Genomic DNA, 8,788 nt, shown 5'->3' on the forward strand with positions numbered 1-8,788 from the left:
GTCTCCGACGGTCGTTCTCTGGATATCCTTATTAACGCCGAAGCGGCTGTCTCTCTGCCACCAAAACGCGAAAGAAATTGTTCCTTGAACGTTGGCCAGGTAAGCTTTCCACCGCGTACCATTTGTGAAAGCCAATGCGCAGCAGAACCCCTTAGGGCGCGATTTAGAGCGGAAAGTAACGCACTCTCTTGCATCGGGTGGTCTTTCAAAATCAGATCAGCATGAGAGCACCACGCGGATGGATCGGCGCCCGCGCCTTCGGGGTCAAAACGTGGTAACGTTGCATCCTTAGATTCCGTACTCGGTCGTTGCTCCCCCGCTTTGTGCGCTAGCGTTTGAATTAACTCGCGCACAAGGTCCATTTGCTCTTGTAGCACTTTAAACGGTACTGATCCCACTTCTGATGTCGGATCAGGATTCGAATTGTGGGCGCGCGACGACTCTTCATGTGGACTAGCCATCGTTTCACAAAGCCGAGATTTTATTTACACGTATATACAGGTCTATCACTAAGCTTAACAAATAATAAGTACAACTAATAATAAGTCTAACAAACACTAAGCCTAATAAATAATACGATCTACGAATAATTAAATTAAATAATACTATTAGCAATGTTTGAGTTCAAACGAATCCACGGTCACCGGGATAACTCCTTACTAAGCGAAACTAACTTAGACGCAAATGCGATCCTCGAAAACGCTCGATGTATCACTCTCCAAGGCAATCGCAAGAATGCCAGCCTCGTGGAGATTTTTCTCCCTGTACGATTGCATTTTGTTTTCTATCCCCGTTTGGAAGCATCGAGAAGGTTCCAAACGCCGTTGCTAGGCACACTCGTTGGAAGCATCGAGAAAGTTCCAAACGCCGTTGCTAGGCAGTTTCCGCCTGGAGTTTTGATTACTAAATACAATGTATGTCCCATTGCATCGGCACCTCCGAGGCAACATCACACGTGGCTCGGCCCGCTCTCGAGGCCGCATGCCGCCACAACCACACTTCTCGGAAAACACATACAACCACTCCAGACCTCCGTTAGATAAAACATCCATCCCGTGACCGTGGCTACGTTCAGCGACCGATTGTCACCTCGAACCCAATCTCGCTTATTACAAATCTTAAACAATTACAACTATAATAAAATCTAGGCTAAGGTACTAGAGGATGTTCCCAAAATTTCCAAGGAAGGGCTTCGGCTTTCCTTTCATCTCCGACATATATATATTATATTATATATATATATATATATATATATATATATATATATATATTATTATTTTTATATATATTATTTTTATATATATATTATATATATTATTATTATATATATTATTATTTTTTAGATGTATATATATGATGTATATATATATATATACATCATTTAGATGTATATATATATATATATATGTATATATATATATCGTACATAAAACAAAATACATCTAAAAAATAATAATAATAAGGAACCTCTGATGGAAATGCCTCCGCAAACATTGTCCGAACGACGATCACCGAAGCCTAGGTAAACAACAAAAAAGGAAAGAACATTAAAATCGCAAAAACAACCATAATATGCGAATATCCAAACTTACGAAAAATAACTCGAAGAAGGAGGTCCTTGTTGTGGGAGAGCAGCGGAATTGCGCGTGTTGCCCGAGCAAACATCGAGGTGATAATGATGCTGCAGCCGCCGGCCCTTGCACGCACCGAAGAAACACGGGTAATTCCCACGGTACAAAACATAGAAGTTTCTCGCGGAAAAGACTAGATCAGCATGGAATGCTTCAAGCCTCCTAGACGCTAGCTCAGCAGAAGCACAGGACCGATAAAAACTAAGTCGAAATACGGAATTTACATTTTGTCACGTACGATTCCAAGAAACCCAAACTGCAACATCCCGATTCCCACGGAAGCGTACCCCCAGTGGACCACCACCCCGTGGGGGATGGCATTATAAATAAGCGAAGCAACATAGAGCAGCGCTCATTATTATTCGGGTGAACATTCTTATTACGCTCATTATATTTTGTGCTCATTGTTATTACGGATCATTCGTATTACGTTTATTATCCTTGCGTTCATTATTATAGTGATCATTGTTATTACCGTTCATTATTCTTGTGCTCATTATATTTTGTGTTCATTGTTACTACGTTCGTTATTGCGCTCATCATTGCGTTTAGAAATTTTGTATAGTATTTTGCGTTTCGGGGTCTTTAGTTTTTCGGTCAAGAAAAGAGAACCGCGACTAAGTAAAAGAAAGATTTTATCTTTGAAGTCCTCATTTCATCGCTTAGACAGAAACGCGCATTGTAATTGCGGTATTAATCCAGTTAGTAAATTGTTCAGTCTGTATCGAAATAGATAAATCAAGTAAAAGTTGATAGTAAACTATATTCGAGTTCAAGTAATAAACCCAACAAAAACTTCGACGACCACCGGAGCAGCTGAGGTAATGGCACCAGACAGCACCTACTCCTCAAGGTAAGAAAATTAATTTTGAAAATTTCCTTCTTCTCTGATAATCTCGTTGCCCTCGAGAATCGAATTAGAACTTCCTATCATCGATCTCGTTTTATTTTCGTGAACGGTTTTGAAGATAGAATCATTGTTTAAACTTTAAACAAAGGAGTTGTCCGCTGTGTCGGCTTGTGCGAACGGTATTTTCAGCTACTGAAACATCCACTGATCTTCGCATTCCTCCTCCCATTGTTGGCAAAATATTGCCCGTCTTTGGGCAATGCTTGCGAAATCACACAAGTCCCGCACAGAGAGGATCGTTAGAATCATCCTCGATTATTAAACTCAAAAGGCAAAAAAATCATGGTAACAGAATCCATCGTAGTAAATGAATTGAGTTTCGGTTCTAACGGCAAACTACTACAGCGAAATTAAAAGAGAAGAAGAAGTCAAACGTAAAAATAAATTTATATAAAACAACGAAAAATCTCACATTCCTATCCAATCCAGCAACGCTAAAATATATATATCCGGCTAATAAAATATATATAAAGGTAATAATCTAAGTAATTCTACATTCAAATAAAAATCCGTTTAACGAGGACAAATATTTATTGTTCCCAGCTTTAATCCTCTCCCGTGCCAATATCCCTGCACATAGCAGGTTAGCCGAAAAGTGGAAATCGTTTACCAGTCGCATTAAGCGTTAGTTAACGCTACCCATTAAACGAAAAAAAATAATAAAAAATAAAACATTTTGAAATAGTCCTTAGACTATTTCTGGTGGCAGCAACTACCGTATTAATTAGAAATCTAAATCAGTATTACATACACAATAATATCAATTCAGTTTATTTCCCTTCAGATTAAATTCAAACTCAAACGAAAAAAAAAATTTTTCAGTAAAATTTAAACTTAAGATTTGATCGATTTAAACAAACAAATTGATACGTAACATTAGAGATTTAAATTTTTGGTGGCAGCGGTGGGATCTGCTTCACGGAGGATTAAAGTTGGTTTAAACGGTTCGATTCGCTCCACAAAGAATTAAAGTTGTTACGATTATCGATAAAATATATACCTAAGAAATAATGTCGACTAAATTAGAATCGTTGGACAAAGACATGATCTTGATGTTGTCGGAAAAACTTAAAGCATGAGATGCGAATTTTCGCGACATGAGTACAACAATGAATAAATTACAAGACGATGTGCGTTCACTGAAAATAAAAAAAGAAATCAAGACACCCGTATCATCGCCGATAATTTCCCAAGCGACAATACCGATAGAAGTTAATCCCCAACCAATTAAGTTAAAAGATGCAATAGAGACAGTACCAGTGTTCGACGGACATCGACCCTCGGTATTTCGATTTTTAAGAGCATGCGAGCGCGCACGAAACATGGTTCCTAGGCATCAAGAATCTCAGTTAGTAAAATTATTAACGAATAAGCTTCGCGGACACGCATTTCTCGCCATAGAAGACACAGAAGTAATAAGTTTAAACGATTTCGGGAATAAATTAAAAGATATGTTCGGTCCGGGAAAAACGGTTAACGAATATAAAGGGGACTTAGCTACAATATTTCAACGACCGGGAGAAGATATTTTGGACTAGATAGAACGCGTCAAAGATCTCAGACTGGCGATAATGAACGGGGAAAGGTACGAGTACGGCACCGTATTTCAAGATACGATAGATCGAGACACGAGGGAAGCTTTCGTTAAGGGGCTTCCAAACGAGGTGTATTTACGAGTAAAGATAGCAGGATACCAATCCTTGGACGATGCGTACCACCAAGCCGTGAAAGCAACACGAGAACTAAAACAAGTGAACAACAGAATTCGATACCAACATTCGACACCTTCGAATAATTATAACCGAAACAACCACCAGAACTGGAGATTTGTACAGCCGTCGCGGAAACATCTAAACAACCCGGGAATAGAAGAAAATGTTAGAAAAGAAGCAAGAGCAATAATTTGGGAAGAAAAATGCATAAATAAATACCTCGATAGAGATCTAAATCAAAAGAGAGATGCTGATCATTTCAACCAATCAACTTTTCAATGCAAACATCATTCCGTTGCTGTGACAAGGGATAATGTCACGTTAAATAATAAGAGGACGCACGGTGCCATAGACAGGATCATGAGTGAGAAATTTCCTGAGTTACCAAACAAGATAAATAATATTAGTGCCAAAGAACTTTCAGACGAAGCAGAAACTAGGAAATTGAACGACGAGACGACGGGCAATGCTTATCCACTGCATAATATCACAGAGATATTGGACCCGCTGGGAAGTGCGAATTGCCTCTCCACGTTCGACTTGGCAAAGATACAAAAGCAAGACTCCACGAATTTCGTGAATGTCTCAACCATAATAGGAAAAGAGATAGCGAGTGTATCTCACTCAAAAACTTCTATAAAACCATCAGAAGGAAACTTTATCGAACTCAAAGCCAAATCATTAAATTGCAAGGAAGATCACACTATAGAAAATAAAAATATAGCTATCCCTAAATCCAAAACAGAATCTATAAGCAAAAAGGTTTGTAATAAAAATTCAAAGAATAATTCCAAATCTACCAAAAATATTCCTAAACGTTCCATACAAATAAATAATAAATTAATTATAATAAGCACTTCCAGTGAAACTATTCATCCTGAGAAGGTAGAGAAAAATAAAGGTGTTGTGAATAAAGTAAATAAAGAAGGAAAAAGGGTAACTAAGGAAAAGGATTCTAAACATTTTCAAGCTGAAGAAACGCAAGTTCAACGAGCCCAAAGAAATCAAAAGGGAGAAAATAGGGAATCACCAGTTGAAGATATATATAAAAACTTGAATACGCTAGCCATTGGATTATAACTGGATTAAAAATACTTTATTGGTTACTACATCTAATATTTGACGTAGGTAACATAGTAGGTAGTGCTGATCTTATGATTCCCCCAGGAAAATATAGATGGTATCACGCTATACTATATACAAAATATTTTTGGGCTAATATGGCTGCGGCACTTTCAAAAATTTGTATTTTGAATGCTATTAGCAAGCAATTGGATAATTGGATCGATGTCAGTAAACTTGCGTCTTGGCGCAAAATAAAAACTAAAATGAAGGAAAGGAACGAAATTCCCCCCCACACGAATTAGTTTTGGACATCTAGCCAGAGAACCTACTGGTGAAGTAATAATCGAAGAGAACATGGAACCAACATACTCAGAATATCTCGAAGATCTGTTCAATAAAATTTACACCGTACAACGAATGGCAAGAGAAAATTTGATAAAATCCAAACTAAGATCAAAGGAATATTACGATCGACGAATCAACCCTCAAGATTTTAAAATAGGAGATTCGATATATTTACTAAAAGAACCTAGTAAAGGAAAATTCTCCGATCAATATACTGGACCACACAAAGTGCTAGAAATCTTGCAGAACCAAAACGTGAAGATTGAAGTAAAAAAGGGATTCCGCGAACGGTGCACTTAAACAAGTTAAAACTAGCGCATAATCGAAATAAACAATGAATAAAGTGATTTCAGTGGGCAACGTAGTGCAGTAGTGTATGTTGTAGTGCTGTTCGTCGAATGACACAGATAGCGAAAACATAAAAGAAAAGAAAAGGAAAATTATTATATGTACTTCAATTATTGTTTAAATATAAAACGTGTTAACTCAATGAATAATTAACTAGTGAAAGTGAAAGTTACCTTGTGAACAAGTGATCAACATACAAGAAAGTGTACGTGCAAGTATAGGTTATGGATCGTTGTTCGTGGTACATAATGTACGACAGCTACCTAAAATAAGTGAATAAATTAGTTTCAATCGTCTCAGTGCAAAATACAAGGTTACTAAATGTTATAACTATATTGTGGATAAATCAAAAGGAGGCGTGACACTGTTCGTCGAATAATACAGATAGCGAACACCTAAAAAGAAAAAAAAGAAAATTATCATGTGTACTCCAATCATTGTTTGAATATAAAACGTGTTGATTCAATAAATAATTAAAAGAGTGAAAGTGAAAGTTACCTTGTGAACAAGTAATCATCATACGAGAAGGTTTACGTGCAAAATAGGTTATGGCTCCCTGTTTGCGGAACACCATGTACAACAGCCAGCTGAAAAATAAATGAACAAATTAACTTCAATTGCCTTAATGCAAAATACAACAGTACTAAATGTTATAACAATACTGTGGAAGCATGGCACTGTTCGTTGAATAACACAGATAGCGGAAACTTGAAAAGAAAAGGTTTATTACGAGTGCTCCAATTACTGTTTGAACGTAAAACGTGTTAGTTCAACGAATAACTAAAACAGTGAAAGTGCAACCTACCTCGTGAACAATTAATCACTATACAAGGAAGTGTACATGCATGAATTTCGCAGGTTAATAAGAAGAAATAAAATAGCTGATAAAGTATAGAAAGCGGTTAGAAAATAATCAAGATAGATTAATTGAGAGTTAGTAATAAATATAACCGGAGTAAAAGGATATTTTGTTATGCATTAATCTACGTAGTATTGTTATGTTATTTTGTAATGCCCAATAGCGGTCGCGCATACAATGCATTATACACATATTGAATTAAATAAATTAAACACCACCTTTATGACCACAGATATAAGACGATTGAAGGCAGCCGTAGTAGAAGGCAGCCGTAGTAAGTATCCAAGGCATATCAAAGAATCGGATGATGTTGTGGGAACGATCCAGGTAAGTTACGCAGCATCGAAAGAGTAGAATCTGAAGAATTACAGACAATGTTAATCTAACAAATAAATTTTAATCATTAATAAGGGAACTAATTCATATCATGCATAAAATAATAACAAATAGCAAGTACAAGCAATAATAAATTAATAGGGAAAATAAGAAAGGTTAATAAACACAGAAATGGGTTAGAAATTACAATGTCAATCTAACAAATAAAATTTAATCACTAATAAGGAAACTAATTCATATCATACACAAAATAATAACAAATAGCAAGTACATGCAATAATAAATTAATAGGGAAAATAAGAAAAGTCAATAAACACAGAAATAGGTTAGAAATTAATCAAGATAGACTAACTAAATATTAACAACAAGACATGACTGAACTCGGTGCAGAGGAATAAAGTTATGCTACACGAAAATAACTGGTAACACAATACACAAAACATTAACTAAATTAAACAAGACTTACATAAATGCAAGTCACGTATAATCAAAACAATGACTATTGAAATTCGGTGACAATACAATCCATGCTATCACATTAAAGTAGCACACGGTATTGACACAGACAATATCATGAAATACAAAACAATATTACAAAAACACTACTAAATAAAATTATAATGATTAACAATTAATTAGCTATTTCAACAACACGTTACTGTTGACATTAAACCAACGCCCTACCAAAGAGACACGCGAGCGGCCATGTTGAAAAATTCGTCGCACATACAAATAATAGCCAATGCAATGTAATACAGCATCATAATAGCAATGTTAGGTACTAATAAAAAAAAACAAACAAAAAAAGAGAGAGATAAGGAAAATATATATATAATAAATAACAACTAACATAATCATAACATATTATATATATTATATTATATACAGAGATACAGTCTTCGTACAAAGGAACAGGTCCGAACGAAACTTATAAAAAATAAAAATAAATAATATATATATACATTAACTATTTTTGTATGTGTGTGCAGAACGGATGGCGAATTCATCAACCATTCTCTGAACGACGGATGGAAATACATGTAGGTGTTGTCCAGACGTTTCATGAGGAATCCAGAGAGCATTTTGAATCTCTGCAGAAAATCCTCCCATGCATGATCGTTACAATAATCTGACTCATCTCGAAAGAAATTTTTTTAGTCCAAGGAATAGCAATCCGCACCGTAGAACTGTAAGGCACCTGTACGCCACCCACGAAACCAAATACTTTTGCTATCCACCTGTAAACAAACAACATTTATAACTATACATATGATTCTCACTTATATCTACCAATATATATACACGCATGTTGTAAAGTAGGCGATATTTATAACACTCACTTTCATTGATAATGCAAGTGACTCATAAAAATAAGCCGTCATATTTACCATTACACGCACATATATATATATTCAAAGACAAGCTATATTTGTAATATCTATTCCTATTGATAATATATACTTATATATTCATAACAATAAAACAAATCTCATCTATACTACTTACCAATACGTATGCATATATGTATATAATTATAACCCAAGTAGCATTCATAATATTTATTTTCACTGATAACATGTAC

At 35.6% G+C, this 8,788-nt stretch overlaps 1 long non-coding RNA gene across 2 annotated transcripts; it reads right to left on the bottom strand.

Moving 5' to 3' along the window:
• Positions 1–6,380: 6,380 nt before the first annotated feature.
• LOC117215135 lies at positions 6,381–7,926 on the bottom strand. Of its 2 annotated transcripts, none has more exons than XR_004489023.1 (4): positions 7,891–7,926; positions 7,089–7,227; positions 6,510–6,598; positions 6,381–6,406 (listed from the first exon to the last, which is right to left on the bottom strand). It is a non-coding gene; the product is annotated as an uncharacterized LOC117215135 (long non-coding RNA). The 2 variants fall into 2 exon arrangements; XR_004489024.1 differs by lacking the exon at positions 7,891–7,926 and adding an exon at positions 7,673–7,712.
• Positions 7,927–8,788: the final 862 nt, after the last annotated feature.

Source organism: Bombus bifarius, unplaced genomic scaffold, assembly GCF_011952205.1.
Source record: "Bombus bifarius isolate JDL3187 unplaced genomic scaffold, Bbif_JDL3187 scf7180000009383_frag, whole genome shotgun sequence".
Lineage (NCBI taxonomy): Eukaryota > Metazoa > Arthropoda > Insecta > Hymenoptera > Apidae > Bombus > Bombus bifarius.